Source organism: Triticum urartu, chromosome 7A (assembly GCF_056163025.1).
Source record: "Triticum urartu cultivar PI428250 chromosome 7A, HENAU_Tu73, whole genome shotgun sequence".
Taxonomy (NCBI): Eukaryota; Viridiplantae; Streptophyta; class Magnoliopsida; order Poales; family Poaceae; genus Triticum; species Triticum urartu.
The window spans coordinates 265,781,082-265,807,561 of record NC_141879.1 but is presented as its reverse complement, the minus strand read 5'-3'; positions in this window follow the sequence as shown (position 1 = coordinate 265,807,561).

Sequence of the window (26,480 nt, the reverse complement as noted above, 5' to 3'; positions counted from 1 at the left end):
TACATTGGAGTGATCATCGATTCACTTTCAACTTCGGTCAAGGTACATTTGGTATCCGTTCTTCTCTTTCTACCACTCACATTTTCTTGGAATGATGGATAGGCCAAATACTTCTACCGACCCACTCTTCATGGAGCAAGACGACGACCTGAACTCCTTCGTCACCAAGAGTCACCTCTTTGGTGCACAACGTGCTTTGCATCAAGAGCAACAAGCTATGAGTGAACGCATCGACAACCTGGCCACCTACTTGCGACTTTCCGAGCAATGTACAAGGGACTACTTCGACCACAAGCTCGATGATCACAAGCAAGAGAATGACGCAAGGATGGACAAGATTCGTGCTTTGTTGCTCAACCGCTCTTCTTCCACTTCAAGAAGGAGCCGTTCAAGTCGCCACTCCGACTTCACCCTCTCCGGCTCAAGTACACCGACATCGAACACTCTTCATCGAGCCGCGCGCACCGACCGTCAAGCAAGCCTCAATCCACTTCGGGACACCGCCTCTCAAGAGCGCCGACGACGTCAAGTCGAATAAGCCTTTGCGCTAGCTCGAGAACGACAACAACAACGCCAACATGAAGAGGAAGAACGCGCGCGTCTACACCAAAATGCACAAAATGCCGAGGCTCAATGTCAAGAACAACAACTCTGTGACGCTCAAGCACTTGAGGCGCAACAAGCTCTACGTGATGCGAGTCGAGCCGTTGCCGACCGAGGTCGACAAGCACGTGAACAAGAGGAAGCACTTCGCGAAGAACTTCATGAACGACGATTTCAAGCTCGCCTGCATCATCTAGTTCCCCCTCAAGCTCGACGCGTTCCTCCACAAGCTCGCCAAGACCATCAAGTTCATCAAGAGCATGAAAACAATGGGAATCCTCCACGACAAGAGAAACACGAGGTTGACAACCCTCCGCGTCAAGAGCACCATGAGTTGGACAATCATCTACAACATGGGCGTCATCATCCCCGACCCCAACACAATGAAGAGCGACGCTATGGCAAGCTCAAGTTCACCATGCCCAAGTTCAATGGAAGCAACGATCCCGAAGAATACCTTTCATGGGCATTGAAAGTTGACAAGATCTTCCGTTTGCACAATTATGAAGAAGAGAAGAACATCGCGATGGCATCCCTTGAGTTCCAAGACTATGTCCTCATTTGGTGGGAACAAGTCATTGAGCGCCCCGAGGCAAGAGGTGATCCACCCATCACTACTTGGGCACAAATGAAGGATGTCATGAGAGCACGCTTCGTGCCTACCTACTACAACCGCGACCTCTTCAAGAAACTCCAACAACTCAAGCAAGGAACCAAGAGCGTTGAAGAATACTACAAGGAGATGGAGATTGCAATGATAAGAGCCAATGTCACAGAAGACGATGAACAAACAATGGCACGCTTCATGAATGGAATCAATCACCCTATCAAGAAGTTCGCCGACTTCCAACCATACTCAAACCTCATCGAGCTAGTGCACCAAGCCACCAAAGCGGAACGCCAAGTGCAAGATGATTTCAAGTATGCCAAGTTCTCGTCCAAGACCTACGGCTCCTCTTATCAAGCTCCCGCGACTTCGGCAACTCCTACCTCAACTAGAGAATCACCAAGTACCGGCGACAAGTCAAGTCCCAAGAAAGCTTTGTCAACTACAAGCCATCCTCCTACGATCAACTTCAATCCGAGAGCTTCATCATCATCTACCCCAACCGATGAAACCGTCAAGACAAGTTCCTTCGAGTGTTTCACTTGCGGAGGCCGAGGCCACAAGTCCTACGAGTGCACCAACAAGCGAACCATGGTCTTCAACGACGATGGCACTTATGACTCCATGAGCGAAGGCGAAATGGAAGCCCTCGAGTAAGTCGCCATGCACCGCCAAGTGAACAATAAAGAAGAACAAGTGTTTTGTGATGAAGACTCAAGTCCCGCACTTGTTGTCTCCAAAGTCTTGACCCTCCAACATCACCAAGAAGAAGACCAAAGATGCAACATATTCCACACCAAGGCCGGCATCAATGGACGATCCATCAAGGTCATCATCGATGGAGGAAGTTTTCATAATCTCGCAAGTGAAGAACTTTGCTCCAAGCTCCATTTGCCCAAGACGAAGCATCCACATCCATACAAAGTGCAATGGCTTAGTGACTCCGGCACTATCCAAGTCGAGCACCGAGTACAAGTCTCCTTCAAGATCGGCGCCTACGAAGACACCTTGGAGTGCGACGTCGTTCCAATGGCCGTTTGTCATCTTCTCCTTGGACGGCCATGGCAATTCGATAGAGGAGTCGTACACAACGGCCTAACGAACCACTACATCTTCAAGATGAAGGGCAAGGAGTATGTTCTCCGTCCAATGTCTCCAAGTCAAGTGATCACCGACAAGCACGCCACCCATCGTGGAGATCATAGTGAGAGAGCGAACCACCAAAAAGAGAGTGAGCGCCACAAGCCAAAATCGAGTGCCTCCACGATGAGCGAAAACAAGAACCTAGTCCTATTTGCCACCAAACGTGAGATGAGAGAAGTGTGTGAGAACCCATCTAGTGTCCTACACTATGCCCTCGTGTGCAAGGACAATGCACAACAAACTAACACTTCTCACACTCTTCCTCTAGTATTGTCTTCTCTTTTGCAGGAATTTCAAGATGTTTTCCCCGATGAGCTCCCTCCGGGACTACCTCCACTACGAGGCATTGAGCACCGCATCGACCTCATCCCGGGAGCACCGCTTCCGAACAACGCTCCCTACTGCGTCAAGTTCTTGCGTTACTTTTGGAAGACCTTATGCGTCAAGCTCGGACTCAAATTACTCTTCTCCATGGCGTACCACCCTCAAACCGACGGCAAAACAGAGATGACAAACCGTACACTCTCCACTCTACTACAAGTCTTAATCAAGAAGAACATCAAGGAGTGGGAGGAGTGCTTACCCATCGCCAAGTACGCCTACAACCGCGCAAGACATTCGACTACCGGCAAGTCCCCCTTCGAGGTTGTCTACGGTTTCAACCCATTGTCCCCATTAGACATCCTACCTCTACCACTCCACGAGCGCACAAACATGGACGCGAGTGACCGAGCCAACCACCTCAAGAATATGCATGAAGATACAAGGCACACCATTGAGCTCCAAGTACAACGACTCGCGACCAAGCTCAACGTCAACAAGAATCACATGATATTCAACATGGGAGATCTTGTGTGGCTACACCTTCGCAAGGAACGTTTCCCCAACGAACGCAAGTCCAAGCTACTACCACGAGCCGATGGACCAATCAAGGTGCTTGCCCGCTACAACAACAACTCATACAAGATCGACATCCCACGTGACAAGTACTCCATGAGCGACATCTTCAATGTCAAAGTTCTCTCCCCGTACCATGGTGATGAGGATTTCGATCCGAGGTCGGATCTTCCCCAAGGGAGGGGAGATGATGTGGAGCATCCCAAGGTCATCCCCATGGACCTACCATCGTCTCATCAAGTGCCTAGTGGACCCATGACTCGATCACGTGCAAGAGTTCTTGAAACTGAGGTGACATCTCCCCTCTCACAATTCCACTTCGATGCACATGAAGCATGGCTACTACCTCATATGGACACTTTGTGCATACTCAGGTACCATGGAGAAGCTAAGGAGCAAGGACAAGAAGAAGAGGAAGATGGACGAGAAGACGGAGAAGAAGGAGGGCTGAAGGAAAAGTCCCAGCCACCGGACGACCGGCCGGGACCGGACGTCCGGCGCCTGAAGCATCAGCCGAGCCCCAGCCAGCGGACGTCCGGTCCAGACCGGACGACCGGTGCCCCGACACCCGAAGCAAACGAGCGGACGTCCGGTCCGAACCGGACGACCGGCGCTCCTGCACCCGAACCAAAGTCGGCGGAAGACCAATGCCTCCGGACGTCTGGCACCCCCATCATAGAACAGAACCAGCAGACGATCGGAGGACACCGGACGTCCGGCAGCTCCTGAGACACCGGACGACCGGTCCCCAGCGGACGTTCGGTACCTGTCTGCGCACAGTGTTCAGGCCTGAGGCCCATGTACCCTTTCACTTCGCCCCCATTTGCACTTAGACTATAAATAGACCTCCCCCACCTCCTTTCTAGGGCTAGCAATTGTTTAGCTCATTTGAGAGATAGAGCATTGCTCATCCATATCGGATCTACTCCACGAGAGAGACCGCGGCCCCTCTTCGGAGAAGATCTACCTTGGATTCAAGACCCATTTACGGGAAGATCCACTTTGGATTCCAGACCCCTTTACAGGAAGATCCCCCTTGTGGATTCAAGACCTCCTCACGGAGAAGAACCGGTTACCGTGTATCGTCCCTAGTTGTCCGTGGATTCGTGTATCGTCCTATGTACTCGAGGATCTAGCCCATGTGTGACTTATTCGTGCTGTTTCAGTGATTTCCTCTTGTGTTTCCCATCTGTTCATCCTCGTGTTCTTAGTGTTTTCCCCGGGATACCAACTCTCTTCAACTGAAGGTGCAGTACTGTTAATATCTGTGTAACTCTCAAACGCGACACAGCTGTCACACCCTGATTTTCATGCCACAACACTTAAGTCAATAAATCATGATAAAATGTGGTTTGACAAAAAACTTTTGAGTGTTCTGGACTTTGCTTGATTTGCTTTTTGTGTGTTGTTTGCAAGTGCTCTAAAAATCAAATAAATCCTCCAACTCTTATACTCCTTCTCCTTGATCCGAAACATTTCCCAATGATCATTCCATGTGTGTGGGACATAAAAATAATTTCTAACAAAATAATTTGGCCAAATAGTATTTTCAAAAAAATAGTTTTCCAAAAACCCCTGAATTGAGATTTGCACTGCAAGTACTTAATTAAGGGCATTAAAATATTTCCAAAAATATATTTGACTCCTATTAGATATAGGACACCCAGAAACCACAAAAATATAATTTTAAAAGTTATTTTCCTATTTTATTTAAAGGCTTTTTCTTAAGGCCAGAAATGGTCTTTAATAGGTTAAAATTATTTTAAAGCTTCAAAAATATTTGAGAAAAATCAGGGAAACTCAATGGACATATATTTTCCATATATAAGAGTTTCAACACATGGTCATGTTTAAAGTATTGGTCAAATACCTCAAAAACCCTTTCTGGATATTTCAAGCTTTTGAAATATTTACCAAGGAAATCATCCCCAAAAATTACAAGAAAAGTCTAGCATGTCACATACGACATTTTTGATGATCTTGCCAAGTCTCATGTCATGGAGAACAGTATAACCCCATGAAACCCTCTCAAAACCACTTCTGTCCTTTTTCAAGTTTGAACAACTTTGCACTGTCAAACATGTCCAAATGCTCTCAAACTTGGTGCACATGCTCAAATGGTGTAGTAATGCATCTAGACCAAATGGCACAAGTTGGAGAGAACGTTATCTTGATCAAAGTGCCCCAAAACCCTCTCTGTCTAGAACCAAATTTGAACAACTTTACATTGGCAACTTTCTCCCTTTGATCTCAAAATTTGTGGTCATGTCCAGAGCCTCAAATTATGACACTACACTAAGTGGTGCATCAAGGAGAATAGATTTGCATGGCTAAATCTTGTAAAGTCCATTCCTGCTAATTTCTAGGGTTTACAAAAGTTGCATTGGAAACATTGCCCAAATGAGCTCAAGATCGGTTGAAGGACCTAATTATATGTGTCATTTCACCCTGTGGAGTCTCATGCCAAATGGAGATAGTTTGCTTAACCAAACAAGCATCAAACACCTTCTGCCACTTTACCAAAATTCCATTTTTGACCATTTCCACTAATCTCCTTGAGCTCAACTTGTCCCACAGCCTCATCTGGTCCTCCTATAACTACTACACGCTTTGTTGCCCGAGGAGCAATGATTAAGGGGGGGAGAGACCCATTTTTCTTCTCTGGACAGCCACCTTCCCCTTCCTTTCTCATCTCCCTCTCTCACTCCTGGCAAGTTCCAGAGCATCCGAAGCCTCCATCCCTCTTGTTTATTCCTCCTGCAGATGCCAGACGCAAGTGGCCACACGAGGACGCGGGAAAAAGCCACTCATGCCGGCCAAAGACGCGCTCTGGAGCACGCTACCGTGCTCCCGACCGTTGACCTCGCGCTCCCGTCCACCTCGAGCCGCCCAAGCGCGCCAGTCCACGCGCCTCGGCGTCCGCATCATGCCAGCAGGTCTCCCACTTGCTCTCGTGCCCTCCTCTCGCCCCTGCGGCGTGTGCCCGAGCGCCGCCCCCATCCGCCAATCGCCGACCGCGTCCCTGGCCCGCCTCGCGCTCGCTCCTCTCTCCCTCTCTCTTTCCCTGGTCGTAGACCACGCCCAGGAAGACCCCCGACTCGAAGCCAAGCCCTCCCATGGCCTCCAGCGACGCCTACGGCCTCACCGGCGCACGGCCACATGGTGCACCTCGCCCCCTTCCATTTAAAGCCACCCGAGCCCCCTCTCTACTCCTTTGGCTCTCTTTCTCTCCTGTATGCTCCCCATGCCTGCCCATTCGTCCCCCCGAGCCCTTCTAGCTCCTCCATGGCCGAAGCCGAGCCACCGGCCTCCTCTCAAATTCCCGTGAATGAGGCATCCTCCTCCCCTCCTTTCTCCACTAGGCGAACCCCCTGACCACAACGGAACCCCTCACCACTTCTCCCTTTGCTCTGCTGCCTCGTAGCACCAATGCCGCCATCACCGTCGGCCTCGCCCGGCGCGGCCGACGCCCTACTCAACCCGGTGGCCCTGGGAGACTGTGCCAATAACAGTTGGGTGCGGCCGGGTCCCCCGAGCATCCCGGTGGGCGGAGCATCACCGGAGATGCCCTGCAGCACTGGCAAGCCGCCGTCGACACCGCCCCTGCCTCTGCTCTGTCAAGCGGGAGGTTGGGGATGAACCCGACAGGAGAGGCCCGCCTATAAGCCACCGGGCAGCCGGGCCCATGCATAAGTGGAGCCGGTTTCTCCTCGGCGCGCCTCCCTACGGTGAAAATGCCCAGGATAGGTGCACCTTCGACGTGGCCCGAGCGCCTGCGCGGCCGAGCCACAGGGCCGACCCACGGTCTATTTGTCGCCACGTGCGCAGGATAAGGTTAAAGCCGTATTTCCTTTTTCTTTTTACAGTCAACTTCAAAAGTCCATAAATAATTCAACAGATCCCCAAATTTGATGATTCAAATTTGTATAAGTTCATAAATTCAAGATCTATCACATGGTGTTGTTTGCACATTTTTCCAGGAAACTTTTCTTCACACAAATCCAATAAAACCCTGTTTTCCGATTCTCTGATGAACTTTAGAAAATCACAGAGAGGTCAAAAGTGATCCAAATGCCATGATTCAAGATCCTAGATACTTCTAAGTTCATAACTTAGTTTTTCAACATTTTTCCTAATACTTTCTGTGCCACACAATATAATGAGCCATTTCTTCATATTAGTCAACTTTGCAAATTCATAGGAAATTCATTTGAACTCCAAATCCAGTGAAACCAACTCCTAGATGCTTCTAAAATCATGGTTTGTTAAATGGGTGCCTTTGCTCATTTTTCAAAAATATGTTTCTATACACTTCTTACAAATCCATAAACCCCTTGATTCCATCATATCAAAATGTTTAGAAATATCCACTGACCAAATTCCATTGAAACCACTCTGGTTAATTTTCATATAACCAGAGATGTCCTAAAAAAGTCAAATCAATATTTTTAGAGCACTTTTATTTTCTGCCATGCTGTGTTGCTTACTATGATTGTTTCCCACGTTAGTTGACGAAGTAGATGAGATACTCGGAGATGGACCAGAAGATTTGAACACTCTGATGAACCAGGCAAGCAGCCCTTTGACCATGCCTAAGAAACCCTTTTTATGCATGTCATATAGCACCATATTGTTGTTGCAACGGAATCATGATGAGGTGGTAACCACCTTGATGGGTTACCTCTGTTACTTCCTTGTTGATACCTGCATTATGCATGACCCAACCTTCCTATGAGGGTTATGCCGGTGGGAGTAGATAGGATGCTAAAGTAGTTGCTACGCAAAAAGGGACAGGAATATGCATGGTGATGGGAGCAGGATTGTTTTCAAAAGACTTTTCGAAAACCCTGTCGGGTGCCACTTATGCGTGAAGGAGATAATGAGTTGGGTAACCACTTGATGACGAAGTGGTGTACCGAGGCAAGTGTGTGTGTTGTTTTGAAAACGGATTGGTTTAAGTTGCGACCATTATTCCAACCTTACATGCGCAACCACTCTACCCTTATATGGGAAAGGGCATTATTGATTACCTAAGTCGATACTAGCTTGGTCACCGCATTACTAGTTACGAGAGAGTTGTTGTTGCGCTCTCTCGGGACGGGGTCATGCCAGGTAGGGCGGCCATGACCATTTTCACGGGGCACCAGACACACCGTTGGTACCCCGTGCTTGTGGTATGTGATGAATATGGGAGCGAGGCTCCACAATTTTAAGATGTGAAATGTTGGGCATGGGGGTTACTACCAATCAAGTGGACTCTATGTTAGTGTCGTCTAGGGAAAGATAGTGATCGAGTGCTTACCCCGGGTACTTGAGGTACCGCGGGTCGTGGATGACACGGAAGTTCCCCGGATCTTGTGGGTAAAGTGTGCAACCTCTGCAGAGTGTAAAACTATTCGAATAGCCGTGTCCACGATCAAGGATAGTTGGGTTACCACTCTTGGGCTACGTCCAAATGTTTACAAACCAGTGTGTGTGTTTGGATAAGTGGGGAGAACTACTTGGGTCAAGTCAAAGGACTTGACATGATTGAGTTGGGTTGATGCCCACACTATTTATGTTGATATCTGTAACCTGTCCTCATGGTTAATTGAATTCTCCTGATGCACGTCTTACTTGTTTTTGAACATGTCATTGCACTCAAAACTAGCTTTCTGCAAAAATTTACCTATATCATGCATTGTTGCATTCTGAACCAAAACTTGGGTTGCTTGCGAGTACATTCAAAGTACTCATTGGCTTGCCACTGGTTATTTTATTGGCCAGGCATGAAAGACAAGGTATATTGAAGAGTTCTTTGGTGACGATTGTGCGAGCTAGGATGCTTCCCAGTCAGAATGCCTATAGGGTTAAGGCAGATGGCATGGGTCCAAGTTATCGACGAAGATTTCCACTGCGATGTTATACTCAAGACTTGACCATAATGGTCCTACTTGTGTAATACGGTATGTATGGATGTAAGACTCTTGTTATTCAGCTTCTATTTGTTCAGTGAGCATTGATCTCTGGGACCACTCTACACATGCATTCGGTGATCACGACTTATGAGTCGGGGTCCTCACAGAGCTGGTATCAGAGCCATCCTAACTGTAGGAAGCCTTATTTAGCATGGTCGTTAGTCAGGTTAAAACTATTTTCAAAACTATTACTAATTTTCAAAAACTATCTACACTTCTCTTCCCTTCTGAGTTTTTCAAAAACCAAGATATATTTTCCTTATTGATCTCTTCCCCTTCAAAACTTTAGCAAATGGTCGCTAGTACCTTTAAGCCCCTGACCATTGGATTCCCAGTTATCCTCGTGGGTAATCGAGAGGAAGACGCCTTGCTAGACATTCACCCACATCTTCTGAACACAAGATTGGCGATACCACAACAAGACAATACCAACAGAAGATACCTCGAGGAATGAGGACATCAAGACCCAGAAGATGGTGACACCCTTGACACTACCCCAAGATGATGCAACCTTGTCTTGCGATGAACATGTCATGAGATATGCAAGGTCATGATATACATCGCTAATAGAGCAATCATGTCCTTACCGTTGATGTATCGGCAACCACCGGTGGATGAGAACCTCGCCATTTGGTCCGCCTCACTATAGTGAGCAGGAAAACGGTTCTCCTCATCCCCCGCTCTTGGTGTCAAAGTTGTCATCAACGTAACTGACATGTTGGACTTCTACTATGCCTTGTTAATGTCATTGCATGAAGGATTGCCACCTGGAACCGCCGATGCCTTAGAATGCAAAAAGGATCGCCATGAGTAAGAAGACAAGAGGAGACCAAGTCAACGCCAGCTACGAGGAGCCACCTTCACCCCATCACTTCAACAAGCGTGAAGTTGTTGAAGATTCTAAAAGCTCAACCCAGAACGTTTCGTCAAAATAAGAGACGTAGCAACACCTGAGGAAAACTCAGAAGACTGCACGAGGCACAAGCACGACTGTCGGTGTCAAAACCGGCGGATCTCGGGTAGGGGGTCCCGAACTATGCATCTAAGGCGGATGGTAACAAGAGGCAGGGGACACGATGTTTTACCCAGGTTCGGGCCCACTTGATGGAGGTAAAACCCTACGTCCTGCTTGATTTATTCTTGATGATATGAGTAGTACAAGAGTTGATCTACCACGAGATCGGAGAGGCTAAACCCTAGAAGCTAGCCTATGGTATGATTGTATGTTGTCCTACGGACTAAAACCCTTCGGTTTATATAGATACTAGAGGGGGCTAGGGTTACACAAGGTTGTTTACAAAGGAGGGGATATACACATCCGTATTGCTTAGCTTGCCTTCCACGCCAAGTAGAGTCCCATCCAGACACGAGACGAAGTCTTCAATCTTGTATCTTCATGCTCCAACAGTCCGGCCAAAGGATATAGTCCGGCTATCCGGAGACCCCCTAATCCAGGACTCCCTCAGTAGCCCCTGAACCAGGCTTCAATGACGATGAGTCCGGCACGCAGTGTTGTCTTCGGCATTGCAAGGCGGGTTCCTCCTCCGAATACACCACAGAAGAATTTGAATACAAGGATAGTTTCCGACCCTGCAAAATAAGTTCCACATACCACCGTAGAGAGAATAATATTTCCACAAATCTAATCTGCTAACACGTTTTGGCAACATGACATCATGCCACGGCCTGGTAATTATTCGAACCGTTTTTCTTTAACCAGCCCAGCACATAACGCGAGGCTGTCTCTTGACACGTCTTTTCAAAGCAGAGATAGTGTTCCCCTTATTACGGGTTTCTCATCAATACGGACGTGGGTAACCTAACCGTGCCATCAATTACGGCGTTTGGGGGATAAGCGAGTTTTACCAGGCTAGTGGGAGCGCATAGTTTCGTCCGCCCTTCTAAAGGGCTAAGGTTTTACCTTTTTCTACCCACGCCTTCTTCCTCCTTGCTCATCCATTCTCGCGCAATCAAGCTCCAACGCCCAAGTCCACATCCTTCTCCTCAACCTTCTCCAAACATGTCCGGAGCGGGAGGCAAGTGGATGGCTTCCTCCGTTATGGAGGGACACATCAAAAAGCTGCGCGGAGCCGGATACTTAGCCGCGGATATCGCGCATCGGCTGCCAGCTGCGGGGTAGATCGTCCCTACCCGGAAACTCACGAGAGGGTGGTTTTCCTCCATCACTTCCTCCGTGGATTGGGGTTTCCCCTCCATCCATTCGTCCGCGGCCTTCTGTTCTACTACGGGCTGGACTTTCATGATCTGGCCCCGAATTTCATCGTCAACATTTCGGCGTTCATCGTCGTGTGTGAGGCTTTCCTCCGCATCCGGCCCCACTTTGGTCTGTGGCTGAAGACCTTCAATATCAAGCCGAAGGTGGTGGGAGGCCAACAAGCGGAATGTGATGGAGCCATGGTGGGCAAGATGCCCAATGTTATATGGCTCGAAGGCTCCTTCGTGGAGACCATAAAGGGGTGGCAATCAGCGTGGTTCTACATCACCGAGCTGCGCGACACCAACTGGGTGGCGGCCCCCGAATTTCGATCCGGATTCCCTACGCGGCTCACTTCCTGGAAGAGAAGGGCCTGTCCTGGGGTTCATCGGTGGAGCTGGACGGACTCTAGAAATGTATCCGGAATATGAGAAGCAAGAAGCTCAAGCTTGTCAACATAGTCCAAGTCATGCTCTTCCGCCGGATCCTCCCGTGTCAACAACGGGATTATAACTTATGGGAGTTCGACCCGGCCCAGCACCAAACTCTGAGCGAGCTCTTCGACACGACACATAAAGACGTCTGGAGGGTGCTGTTCAAGGGCGCTGAGGTCCCTCCCTTTCTCACCGAGGACCGCAGGCTAAGCGTGAAGCGCCCTGCGAACCCGGTTAGTTTTGTACATCTGGTAGGATATTTACTTCCCATAGCTTAACCACATGCGGGGTCTGAGCTCCCTTGCCTTTGACAGGACTGGGTGGAGGCATCGGAGCAGATCGACTGTCCGCCCCCTCTGCCCAAAGACACTGCGGACGCTCTCCTGATGGAGATGCTGACTACGGCTCCTTATAAGGTGCCGGAGAAGACCAAGAAGAAGGCCAAGAGAACCCGAAAGAGTTCTCGGCGCCAGGTGGTATCGGACTCATCGTCCGATAACTCCGCGATGCACTCCTCCCATGAAGATGAGGAGGAAGATGAAGATGCTCCCCTCCAACCAGGGGAGACAAGAAAAGGAAGGCCGCCCCATCCGGGTAGGCCGAAGGGTGCAAGAAAGGAAGGAATCTCCTTCCGGACTGCTCCCCCACCGCCGCCGAAGTCGAAGATGAGTGGCTGCTCAGGGCCAAGCCCCTGGCGAAGTCGTAAGTATTCGGATACCAGAGTAACTCATAGCATACCATTGTCGCACTGCTTCTCCTAACGCCGAATATAATTATGCAGACCGCCCCAAGCCCGTGTCAACATATCCTCATCGGACCGCTCCTTGGATTCGTTGGATATGGATAGCGATCCACTTCCGACCGCCTCCTCCCCTTGCCCTACGGACAATGCCGAGGTATTGTCTCAAGGGGCACCGAGCCGGGGAGAGACAGTCCAGGAGGCGCCTCAAGGCAACCTTCCGGACTCCAGGAGCAAGGGGGGCAAGGCTCCCGGGGGCTCCGAGTTCGGCAATCAGCCGGACACCGCGCCGGAACCTCCAGTGGTTCCGGACTCGGGCAGGCGGCCCCCTTCCAAAAGGGGTAAGACGCCCGTGCCGGTGACCTCTGTCCATCCAGAGGCACCGGACAACCTGCTGGGAGCGCTTCGCGGCGCTTCCATCGACGAAGAGCACCGCACTATTATGAGTGCGGTGATCAAGAAGGTACAGTCCGCCAAGAGCAGACTGACTGAAGCCTGTGCCAGCCTTCTAACAGGCTTTGAGGTAAATATTTAAAATATAGGAAAAATATTAACGCATAGACAGTAGCCCCTGATGCTCTATTTGGCGTTCACAAAGAAAAGCCGAATAGAGGATCAAATAATATATGCAGGAGTCTAATATAAGTATGTCTGTATGCGTGTGCAGGCTTCGCTGCTGACCTCTACCGCACTGACTGCGGAGGTCGCCGCACTGAACCAGGACCTCGAGGGGCCCGAGAAAGAGCTCGGCCTTGCCAAGAGGCAGCTCAAGGAGAACAAAGGTAAGTAATACCTTGTCTATATATATATAGTATTACTATTCATCAACCAGGGTGCAAAATAAGTTATTCTTCACCCGAGGTAATGTTACAATCATTTCATAATTAAATTACATTTCGAATTCAAATAGTTACATTCCTATTGATTCACTACGTAAAATTTGACATAAGAAAATAAAAATATAGGTCATAAGACAAGAAAATTTGCAGTTTATGTGTATTTTAGACTATGTTTTTATGTTTGTAATTTTACATAACATAAAATATTTTTTACGGCGATTATATATTTTCTTACGGTCCCTTTTTGCGCTGGAAATAAGACAAAACTTATGGAACGTAAATTTACGGTGCATTGATGGTAAAATAGAGGGGGTGAAGAATAATTATGCCTCACCCAGGGTGACGAATAGCGCGACCCTATATATATATATATATATATATATATATATACACGGTCTATTATGCTAATATTAGCAGAATAACTATTCTGCACACCACTTCCGCACTGCACGCTGAACGCAAGTGCACTGCATCTTCTTTACGTTGGGCACTGCAATGCTTCACGGGAGAACTGCTTCATTTTCCGGTGTTCCGCCCGCGTGTTCTATGTGGAATCGGGTGTCGCGGGATGATTCAGTTTGTGTCTACATCTCATTTTAGCTTTATTCTTTCTAATTTACAGGAAAATATACTAGAGTGCTTGCAAATCGAGGGATTTGGCGGACGAGCTTTCTCTGTTCGTTCGTGTTCGCGTCAGATGCGATTTTTTTGTGCTCGGATGTTGTTATTTAGTAGGAATTGTTTGATTGCGTTCGTTTTAATCGGTCCATTCACTCTATAATTTGTTAATTTTTAGGAGTTAGTTTTCAATTTCTTGCTATTTTGGTTGTGCGGGCGGGTGAGCTTCGTCCGCTCCTCTGTTCTTGTTGATTTTTTTGATTTTTGCCCGTCCACGCGTGTTTGAATATTGTAATTACTGTTGATGTAGGTTTGAATTCATTGTATTGCGGGTATAATTTTCATTTTTTGAATCGTGGTTTTTAAATGAAAGGTGATGCTATTCGTCAAGTTACCATGTCTTCCATGTAATTTTTGCTGGTGTATTTTTCGATAGTTTAGTGGCTGTACAATTTTTAGGCGAGTTATGGAAGTCCAAGTGAAATTGACACCTCTATCAGTCTATCACATTGTCTGTAGTTTCAGTGCTTTAATTTTATTTGTTGTAGTCGCGGCATACGTTGTAGTGCACTGCATTTTCTTTGGTCGCGTACTTCGTTGTAGCTGTATTATAGTGGTTATGGCTGTTTATGAGATTTCTCCTTTTTTTAAACTACATTCTGTGTTCTAGATGACTGCATAATATGCATTTTTGTACTGCATTAGCAGTGTTGTTAATTTTCTATTCTGCTATTAGAATGGATGGTCCATGATACACTTTGTTAGCTGAATAGTTATTATAAGATTTTTTTTTGAACTGCATACTATGATAATTGTTTTTGAACATCGTATGTTAAGTGCAAAGTTTCTACCATTTGCATTTCCTTGTTACTGTTTCAGATGGCTGCTTTTTGTTATTATTAGTACCACACTATGTGTTCGAGAGAACTGCATTACTGCCAACAACAACTTTGTCTAAAAAGGATGATAAAATGACGTAGTTGAGGTTGCATACTTTAAATAGGCATCGTTCAAATTGTCTGTTGGACATAATTTTAAAAGCATACAGCATAAGCAAAGCATTAGAAATATTGGTTGCTTCATATTAGACAGCGTGGAGTGCAAATATTGTAAACTTGATGGAGTCTTCTTCTTTGTAGAAAAAGACCATGGCCACTTCTCCGGCCTCAAAGCCATTATGGGAGACAAAAACTTTCCAACTAGTAGTTATGTTGATGCAGTCTTCAGAGTCGATGTGGTAGTTAGCTTCCATGTCTCCATAGCCATTCTTGTGTTCTGTCTCCAAAGTAAGCTTCCCTGAACTCGGAGCATGAAATTTTATTGTGGATGGCAGTTTCTGCATATTGTAATGGGTGGAAAAAGAATTTGTAAGTAAACAGCAAATGTTTTTGTTTTATACTTATTATGATTTGTTTATGTTTACTTAAATAGTTACATACATATGATTGTATTTTGTAAAGTAGTTGCAATGTATGAACAAACTTATATACACAATTGACTCCTAGTTTTACTGGGATATATATTATACTGCAACATGTGTGCACTGCAATGTCAACAACAGTGTACTTCTCCAACATGTTAAGATAACTGCAACTTATCTACTGACCCTTTTTTTGTACATATGTCGATACATGGTGTGGTACTGAAGAAAGATAGGTGGGAGCATCTAGTCTTAATAGCTAAAAGATCTGAACAAGAATACAAATTCTGTTTTGTATTTTTGTTGATATTACTGAACAAATTGATTGAACTATATATTCAAATGTGTATCTGCAGTCTAGATTATGTCCAAAAATTGTGAGTGGAAAAACATACCCAACTTTCCTGTAGATCTGCGGTTGTGAGGCGATGAAGAAATGGCGCACGAAACCCCCTGTTGGGTATCATCAGGCAGCCGAGCATGCTGCGCCACTCGGTTTTGGTGAGCTGTAGGCCTTCTACGTATACGCATGTGTCCGCTACCGGAGCCATCCTTGCCAAGCACCCGCACTTACAGTCCATGGCAGGTTCAGTGGAATTCCAGAGAAGAGCTGTGGATGGGATGAACCCTAGATCTACATTTTGAGGAAAATGAGGAACGGGGGGAGGAGTTGTGTTAGTCTGTAGCACGAATGGATAAGTTTTTATGCAACCAATCGAGGAATGGAAGTAATAAATGGTGTGTTTGGCGTTAGGTGGTGGATTGGGTGTGATTCAGTGAATACGAATGCATTTAAGAAGCAACAGGACTGCTTACTTGAAAATAGCGAACTGCATTGTCATATGACGGCGAACTACGAACACGTGGTTGGGCCTGTGTTTGTGTATGGTATGTAGCATTTTTTTATTTTCAGTGGCCTCTCTTTTTTTTGTTGGCCCTGTGTTCTGGTAGTGAAGACGCAATTGGGCCCAGGTCGGCCTGTGAGCACACAGCCGGTTCCCGGTGTGCTGTGTGTGGTCTAATGTTTAGTCCCACCTCGCCCGCGGAAGGCGCGGCCGACATGTTTATAAGCGGTGGCGAAGCATCTGTGTCGAATTCCTCTTGTTACTTATTTGGGCGCTTAAACACGGCGCTCGCAGCTGTATGCTCTCTGACCTGTGGGCCCATGTGTGGCCGGCCCCATGCACTGTGACTCAGAACGACTCGCCTTCTGTGGGCGCAGACCTATTACGAGACTGGCTAGGGCCGGTGCCACCTAGGTGGTCATTTTTTTTCTTTTTATTTTTCTTTCTTAGGTGTTTTCTTCAATGTCAGGAGCTTGCATTGCATTGATCAGGGTTCTGTACTGCATGTGTACGCACTACGTACTGCATGTACAGTTGCCATTTTTTTGTTTCCTTCCTTTTGCTATTATGTAATCTTTTTTCCCGATGTATGGGAATGCACTGCTTAGTAAATCATACGCGTAATGCGTTGATTATGGTTCTGTACTGCACGTTCATATATTTCTGTACTTCATTGATTATTTACGTGTTTGCGTTTTTCATTTTTTGGTTTTGCTCTTATGTATTCTTTTTTCAAATTCAGGTTCGTGCACAGCTTTGTTGGGTATGTTAAGACTTCATTGGACAGATTCTGTAGTGCATTCGTACACAACTTGCACTGCATGCGTCCTGTTTGCACAATGCAACTCTTTTTTCGTTTTCTGCACTGCTCGAATCTAATGATACATTAGCATACAACAGAAAACAAATTATCATACATATTTTGTACGACAATTTCATCACCAGCAAGCTAAGTTGAACAGAAAGCAAACTAACATAATCAGAGTTCATCATTACAAAGCGATTACCGAGCTGCTGCCGTGGAAGAAGGCCGATAGGCTGGTGTTACTCGGTGCCTGCCGCGGAAAAAGGCCGAGAGGCGACGGGCGGCGTCGCTGCCTGGCCGCCGCCGCGAAAGAAGGCCGGGAGGGGAGGGGCGGCGTCGCTGCCGGCCGCTGCCGTGGAAGAAGGCCGGGAGGGGAAGGGCGGCGTCGCTCCCAAGCCGCCGCCGCGGGAGAAAGCGGGGAGGGGAGGGGCGGCATCGCTCCCAAGCCGCTGCCGCGGTAGAAGGCCGGGAGGGGAGGGGCGGCGGCTCGCCCAGGCCGCTGCTGCGGTAGAAGGCCGGGAGGGGAGGGGTGGCGGTGCGATCTTGGTGGTGTGCAGAATAAGGCGTTTTGGTGTGCAGAATAAGGTCTTAAGGGGTGTTATCATAATAGACCCACCCTATATATATATATAAAGATGCGATTGCAAAATGATAGGATCATCATGAATTTGCCAGGAGCCATGACCAAAGTGGCGACCCTAAAGCAAGCGATGTCCGAGGCCGAAGATAAAGCGGCCAAGGAGCGCACCGAGCGGGAAAGGCAAGAGGCACGGGTGGGGGAGGTGCAGCAGGAGCTCCAGGCTCTTGTGAAGAAACACGAGGCTTTGGAGCTTGACTCGAAGACACGAGAGTCCGAGCTTGTCGCGGCCCTCGAGAGCACAAAGAATGCAAAGGCTGAAGCCCAAAAGGCCCTCCAAGATATTGAGGCGACGAGGAAGATAGCGGCAGGTAAGGCATTCAATATGCAAAGCAAGCATGTGAGAGTAAATTACTTGTTACTTACCCGAATCCGGAGCTCTCTAGGAGCATTCGCAGATTTGCCCGCATCGTGTTGGATGCCGCGCAGTTTTACCAGGCCGAGGAGGGAAGCTCGACGGAGAAGTTGTTCTGGTCTCAGTATACTGGGACCGAACACCTGGTGCCTATGAGCGACCAGCTGAAGCAACTGGTCGAGCTCACAAGGCGGCCGAACAGGCCAAGAAGGGCTTCATAGTCCGGATGTGGCCTTGCGACGCCCTTCCTAGCAGCTACTTCGGCTTGGTGAGGCGGCTTGTGGATGCCTGCCCACGGCTGGAAGTTATCAAGCGGTCCGTCTGAATCGAAGGTGCACGCCGGGCTTTCGCCCGTGCGGAGGTGCACTGGGCCAACATGGACGGTGTGAAGATGGTGAAGGAGGGGCCGCCGTAGGGCAAGGAGCATCGCCACCCCGATATGTATTATGAGGGTTTCCTGAAGGGTGCCCGTCTTGTAGCAGACGAGTGCGCGAAGGATGTAATATTTGAATAAACTTGCTCGTGTGATCCTGTATGATGAAAACTTGTTCATATGCTCTATGCAACGTTTGTTTGAATTTAAAATATTACCTTCTGTTCGGCTGTTTATAAAATCTGAGAGATGGCTAGTCGTCGGCTTCTGCCCCCATGACACGAGTGCTAGGGTGTTTGGGATAAACCCGAGCACTCTTGTTCCCATTTTTGGGTCCTTCAAGGGAGGTGCTTAGCACAACAACAAGGCAATTGGACTATAATGCTTTATCACTCTCACTTAGCCATAGAATTCTATAATTTTAAATTTCGGTGAAGCCCCTAGTATTCAGAAGGCCGAATTCGGGGCGCTATACACGCCTTAAGACGGACAGAGCCGACTCCTCGCTCTAAGCAGCATAAGTCTTTAGGGACTCGAAACCTCTCGAACAGCAACCAATCTCTCGCCTTATCATGATAGTCAGTTTTAGCTTTCTCTACTAAGGTGCTTAGCCCAGCAGAACCGGGGCACAATCGCAGTAGTTCTCCCAGTGCTACCTTAGCCGATATAGCGGAATGTAAGGTACCAAAACATGGGAGCCGGGCAAACCCAACTATTGACCCAAGACATGATTCGGAGCTGATGCATATAATGCTATAAGTTCGGGGTGCCGCACTGTCAAAAGTGTTCGGACTTCTCACGCCGTATTATGGGGTATGCTGAAGCCCCTAGAGTATTGGCCGTACTAGAGTGTACGGGTGCTAGATGTCATGAATGAACATATATATATATAAGAAGAATGCAATAATAGTCTTAGTGCTATGCATTTGTTTAAAAAGGTGTGGTAAAGCAGAATGATACAAGTAGTGTGATAAGCAAAAAGTAGGACTATTCGACATGTCCCCTCCAAGGGTAAGCCGAGGAATGGTATTAAAGCAAGTACTTCACTCGTTATCATAATCCACCTGGGAGTTCCGTGGTGCGACGTAGCTTTCTGCCTCCTTGGTTGCTGCATCATGTGTTCGGCAATCATGCTGCCGGACAGGGTTTCCAGAGATTAAAGTCCTGAAAGAGAAAAATAACAAAGTGGGAAACCCCTAGTGCGGTTGAGCCGCGTCTTGGGGCGTGTCGTAGTCGCGCCCCCTCCCCCTCTGTGCCCATGGTATTTCTAATGCGTAATTATGTACGCGTGGCATGGATTTCGCTGTTTGGCTAGGACCGGAGTGGGGGCCGCATTGCTATGCAAGCTCGGAACGTGCCAGGCGGTCCTGTTGCTGATTACCCCGGCCGCGCTTAAAGGTGTCCGGGTCCTTAATCGTTGAACTAGTTGATTGCCTTAAGAGGCTGCTTTGCGCTTCTGCTGCGAGGGCCGCAGTGTGCTCCTCCGTGCGGAGAGAGCGCTCTGTGTTTCCATTAACTGTGATGACCCCCCGAGGTCCTGGCATCTTGAGCTTGAGGTATGCATAATGCGGTACCTCATTGAATCTCGCAACTGCGGTTCGCCCGTGCTATGCATGATAGCCACTGCGGAACGGGACTCTATCGAAGATTAACTCCTCGCTTCGGAAGTTATCCGGGGATCCGAAGACCACTACCACTGTGACTGAGCCTGTGCAATGGGCCTCTACACCTGGTATGACGCCTTTGAAGGTCATTTTTGTGGGTTTGATCCTTGAGGGGTCTATACCTATTTTGCGCACTGTGTCCTGGTAAAGCAGGTTTAGGCTGCTGCCGCCATCCATAAGGACTCGAGTGAGGTGAAATCCGTCAATGATTGGGTCTAGGACCAGTGCGGCAAATCCGCCATGATGGATACTAGTGGGGTGGTCCCTACGATCGAAGGTGATCGGACAGGAGGACCATGGGTTGAACTTTGGGGCGACTGGCTCCAACGCATATACGTCCCTGAGCGCACGCTTCCGCTCCCTCTTGGGGATGTGGGTTGCGTATATCATGTTCATCGTCCGCACTTGTGGGGGGAACCTCTTCTGTCCTCCGATGTTCGGCTGCTGGGGCTCCTCCTCGTCATCTCTATGTGACCCCTTATCTTTGTTTTCGGTATTTAACTTGCCAGCCTGCTTGAACACCCAAGAATCCCTGTTGGTGTGGTTGGCTGGCTTGTCAGGGGTGCCGTGTATTTGACACGAGCGATCGAGTATACGGTCCAAACTAAATGGGCCCGGAGTGCTTCTTTTGAATGGCTTTTTCCGCTGATCGGGTTTAGAGCCTTTGAATCCAGCATTGACTGTCGTATCCTCGGTATTGTCTTTGTTCATGTGGCGCTTATGTTTGTTGCGACGTGACCTGCCATTGCCATCCTTGGTATCCGAAGTACCATGGTTCTTTGATATGTTATTGCTGCAATCCATCCAGCTGTCCTCTCCCGCACAAAAGCGGGTCATGAGTGTCATGAGGGCTGCCATAGATTTCGGCTTTTGCTGGCCAAGGTGTTGGTCGAGCCACTCGTCGCGGATGTTGTGCTTGAAAGCTGCTAGGGCCTCTGCATCCGGACAGTCGATGATTTGATTTTTCTTTGTTAGGAACCATGTCCAGAATTTCCTGGCCGATTCCTCTGGCTGCTGAATTATGTGACTCAAGTCATCGGCATCTGGTGGTCGCACATAAGTGCCCCTGGAAGTTCTCGAGGAATGCGGCTTCCATATCGTCCCAACAGCCAATGGATTCTGCTGGCGGGCTGTTGAGCCAATGCCAAGTTGGTCCTTTGAGTTTGAGTGGGAGGTATTTGATGGCATGTAGATCGTCACCGCGGGCCATGTGGATGTGCAGGAGGAAGTCCTTGATCCATACCGCATGATCTGTTGTGCCGTCGTATGATTCAATATTTATGGGTTTGAAACCCTCTGGGATCTGGTGATCCATTACTTTGTCTGTGAAGCATAGGGGGTGTGCGGCGCCTCTGTACTGGGCTATATCGCGACGCAACTCAAATGAGTCTTGTTCGCTGTGTTCGGCCCGGCCGGATTTACTTTTACTGTATCCGTCGTGACGGTTATCGTCTCGCATAGTGGCGCGCCCTCTTGATCCGTAGATCGATCTTGCGTGTTTTTCGTTGTCCTCCAATACGTCTCACAGGTCTGGCGTATTTCCCCGTGCCTTTTTATTTGAATGGCGTCGGGGTGCGGGCTGAGCTTTTGGCTGGAATGCCTCTCTATCGCGGCCATGAGGTGGCCGATCAGCCGTGTCATACGCCGGGGATGTAGGTTTTAGTGCTTCCTCCTCAAGTCGGGGTAGCAACCTGCACTTTGGGTAACTCTTGGAGGGGCGTTCGAGTTTATGTTCCTCGGCCGCAAGGACTTCAGTCCATCTGTCAGCTAGCAAATCTTGATCAGCTTGAAGCTGCTGCTGCTTTTTCTTAAGGCTATTTGCTGTGGCTATAATCCGGTGCTTGAAGCGCTCTTGTTCGACAGGATCCTCAGGAACGACAAATTCGTCATCGTCGAGTCTTGCCTCGTCTTTGGAGGGAGGCGTATAATTATCATCCTCCGTCTCTCTATCTGCCGCTCTCTCGGGAGGGCTGGTTTCGCCATCCTCCTACTCTAAATCTTGCTGGAGGGGATTGTTGTTGTCTTCGGCACTGTCCGGAGTGCTATTATCTCCGGTGCCGGTATCACCGCTTTTGCCTTGGCGGGACTTAGAGAGGCGCCACTGACGTCGGCACTTGGGTTTCTTCTAGGAGGGGTCATCCTCTGCTGTCTCATCGCCATTGCCTTCTTTGCGCGTGTCCACCATGTATATATCATATGATGAGGTGGCGGTCCAGTGCCCTGTGGGCAGTGGTTCCTCTTCGCCTCCCGCATCGTCGTCCACACCGTCGATGTCTTCAGAGTCGAAGTCGAGCATGTCGGTTAAGTCATCGACAGAGGCTATTAAATGGGTGGTGGGTGGGCAGCGAATTTCTTCGTCATCCGCATCCCAATCCTGCCGGACATAGTTCGGCCAGGACTCTCCTGACAAGGAGAGAGACCTTAATGAGTTCAGTACATCACCAAAGGGCGAGTGCTGAAAGATATCCACGGAGGTAAACTCCATGATCGGCGACCAATTGGATTCAATAGGCATGGGCGCAGGCGGTTCGGAGTCCATGGCCGGGGAAGGATCCGGCAGTTTGGCATCATGGCTCTTGTGAAGGGTAAGGTCAATACTTGGCTCGATCGCCGCTGAGGATACGGCCTCCGTGGCGGGGTCTATCCACCCGCCAATGGATGGCGCAATTGGCCCCGAATTGAGGGTCGAAGCGGTTGCCAGTGCGATCTCCTGAACACTATTTGATGGTAGAGCTAAATCATGCTCATCGAGACCATGTGGCGCACTCGGCAGGGGCTCGAATCCGTCGAAGATCAAGTCTCTTCGGATGTCGCCCGTGTAGTTTAAGCTTCCAAACCTGACCTGGTGGCCAGGGGCGTAACTCTCGATCTGCTCCAGATGGCCAAGCGAGTTGGCCCACGGTGCAAAGCCGCTGAACACAAAGATCTATCCGGGGAGAAAAGTCTCACCATGAACTGCATCGCTATCGATGATCGTAGGAGCCATCAAGCCTAACGGCGTCGACACAGAGGAACTCTCAATGAAAGCACCAATGTCGGTGTCAAAACTGGCGGATCTCGGGTAGGGGGTCCCGAACTGTGCGTGTAAGGCGGATGGTAACAGGAGGCAGGGGACACGATGTTTTACCCAGGTCCGGGCCCTCTTGATGGAGGTAAAACCCTACATCCTGCTTGATTTATTCTTGATGATATGAGTAGTACAAGAGTTGATCTACCACGAGATCGGAGAGGCTAAACCCTAGAAGCTAGCCTATGGTATGATTATATGTTGTCCTACGGACTAAAACCCTTCGGTTTATATAGACACCGGAGGGGGCTAGGGTTACACAAGGTCGGTTACAAAGGAGGGGATATACACATCCGTATTGCTAATCTTGCCTTCCACGCCAAGTAGAGTCCCATCCGGATACGAGATGAAGTCTTCAATCTTGCCTCTTCATGTTCCAACAGTCCGGCCAAAGGATATAGTCCGGCTGTCCGGAGACCCCCTAATCCAGGACTCCCTCAACGACTACCAAGTCTGAGAACCCCTAGGGTAGGATGAGTCGTGTACCCCCATATGCATAGTCGAGTCTGTGTGATGGCTCGAATGGAACCACATTATGTGTTGCTTGTTTTTATTTGTTTGTGTTTTGATATAAGTCGCACATTTTCCCTAGGCAGCTTGTACGCGACTATATCACCTATCGTGTCTTAATGGAATTGTGTGTGGCCTTTACGGCACATGTTTGTTTGCACTTGCACTATAGAACCCCGTTTTGGCATTCCACTCCTCTATGCTATTTTCCCTCTCATCTCTCTCATCTCTGAAGACCAGCAAGACAAAATGCACTAAGGATTCCACCTCGGCAAGCAACTGACACTGAAGACTTTTGCTACAGCCTCCTCGACCAGGTGCAAACCCGTAGTATTACCCCTCATGACTGGAAACCCCATCCCTAGACCCTTCGAGACTTCACGAGATACCCCAGCTCGAGTCCTTAACCATGTGCTTAACCCACAGAATCGCAAGAGGACCAGTTAAGCCTCTGTAAACCTTGCACAGCACTGGGCTCATTATGGAACTAGCGGACATAGTGAACAAGCACATTATCATCCTAATATAGCACCAGAACTAACGATGCCATAGGAAAGACCAGTTTGAGGATATAGGAATAGAGGACAAATGACTTGATGAGTTTATATCAATGACTTTGAGGAATTATATGAGACTATTTGGTGGATTATGAGGCTTTCATGTTGGTAGATGAACTTGGTGGGATCATGATTATAGAGTAGCATAGCTTTCATTACCCCTGGATAAATTGGATTTAGTGGGACAATTAAGATCGCAAGCTGAATTCTTGGAAGTATATGGATTTAACTTAGCCATGGGATATTGATAGGAGACAGTTGATATTATGTAAATGACTTGGGGAAACATGTAGGAATTCTCGTTGGACATGAGATTTGGATTTAAATAGGTGATCCTAGTTGAGTATAGGTGGTGAGTAAGTCTACATGGTTCAGAGTAAATTGGATTTGCAATGATGATCTCGATCATGATACCATGTTTCTTGGAGGACAATAAACTAGGAGATTGGATTAATTGTCGGAGATGATATAAGCTTGACCTTGGAGTTTACTTGATCGCGATAATGGGAATTGGTGGATTGACTATAGTAAGGATAGCCTTAATGTCAAGTATTTGGGGATTATAGGACTTTAGGAGATCATGTGGAACACCATAGACATTGGATTTGTAGAATTAATGGATTATGTAGTGATTGATGGAAGTTAATGGGTTGTTGGAGTTGATTCATGGGAAGGAAACAAGATTTTGGAGTGGCTTACGACGTGTTTCCTTAGGATAGAGATGATTTATCTTAGACCTTGGGAGAATAGGACGAGCACTTGAATTGTCATGTTCAACTCAAGCTTAGCAGCTTGTATGCCCTACCCATGGATTCTTAGGGGTAGCCATACATATGATTTTTGGGGACTGTAGACATGTATAATTCTGTTAAACCTCCTCTTGAGGGTCCTGAGGATAATAATAGCATGAGTAATGATTGGAGCTGACCTACATGAGTTGGTACTTTTGGTGGTATAAGGTGATCTGTTTGGAGGACTAGATAGAACAATTGGCATCTCAGGAATTGTGCTCAAGGATAAGACGATAAATGTTCACTCGCATCCTAGAATCCTTGAAACCCTTAAGCCTTACCAAGCCACAACATGGTCAGATCATGACCTCAAGCTTTGGCTCTAGACCGAGAAGACCTTGGCCAATACTCAACTGTGACCACCACCAATACCCCCATCCTACTTTATGCACCTCATGAACAAAGTCTTCATGGAGTACTTGGACAAGTTGGTTGTCATTATTTTGGTAACATACTTTTCTACCCGAAGACGGGAGAAGAATTGTTGAGCTGGTCAAGGAACATCTGAAGATCGCCATGTCCAGGAGGAAGAACTATACCAACCACCATCGTCAAGGAGTGAACTTTCTCGTCGAAGACCAGGTGTATCTGCAAGCCACTTCTCTCAAAGGAACCAAGCATTTCCATGTCAAAAGGAAGCTCACACCAAGATTTACCATCCCCCTTCGAGATCACTGCGAGACGAAAAGTAGAAAACTACTAGCTGGAGTCGCCACTTGAGTTACCCACTGCGCGTAATGTTTCCACATGACACAACTCCGGAAGTGTTTTCGACTTCCTAGCTAGCCCGATCACTAACAAGGACATCGATCACCGAGCCATCGACCCCCAACCCAATCTAACCTACCGCGAGCCACCCATTAGCAACCTAGATCAAGAAGAATGTCATACACGAAGCCACGTCATCAAGTACTTCAAGTTTAATAGAGCACCACTCGGAAGAAGAAGCAATATGAAGAAGTGAAGACTACCCCAGATCCAAGTTTTCGTATTCCTTTTCACGCCTAGCTTGGGAATCTCGGGGACGAGATTCTTGTAAGGGGGGTAGGTCTGTCACACCCTAATTTTCATGCCACAACACTTAAGTCAATAAATCATGCTAAAATGTGGTTTGACAAAAACTTTTGAGTGTTCTCGACTTTGCTTGATTTGCTTTTTGTGTGTTGTTTGCAAGTGCTCTAAAAATCAAATAAATCCACCAACTCTTATACTCCTTCTCCTTGATCCAAAACATTTCCCAATGATCATGCCATGTGTGTAGGACATAAAAATAATTTCTTACAAAAATAATTTGGCCAAATAGTATTTTCAAAAATTAGTTTTCCAAAAACCCCTGAATTGAGATTTGCACTGCAAGTACTTAATTAAGGGCATTAAAAATATTTCCAAAAATATATTTGACTC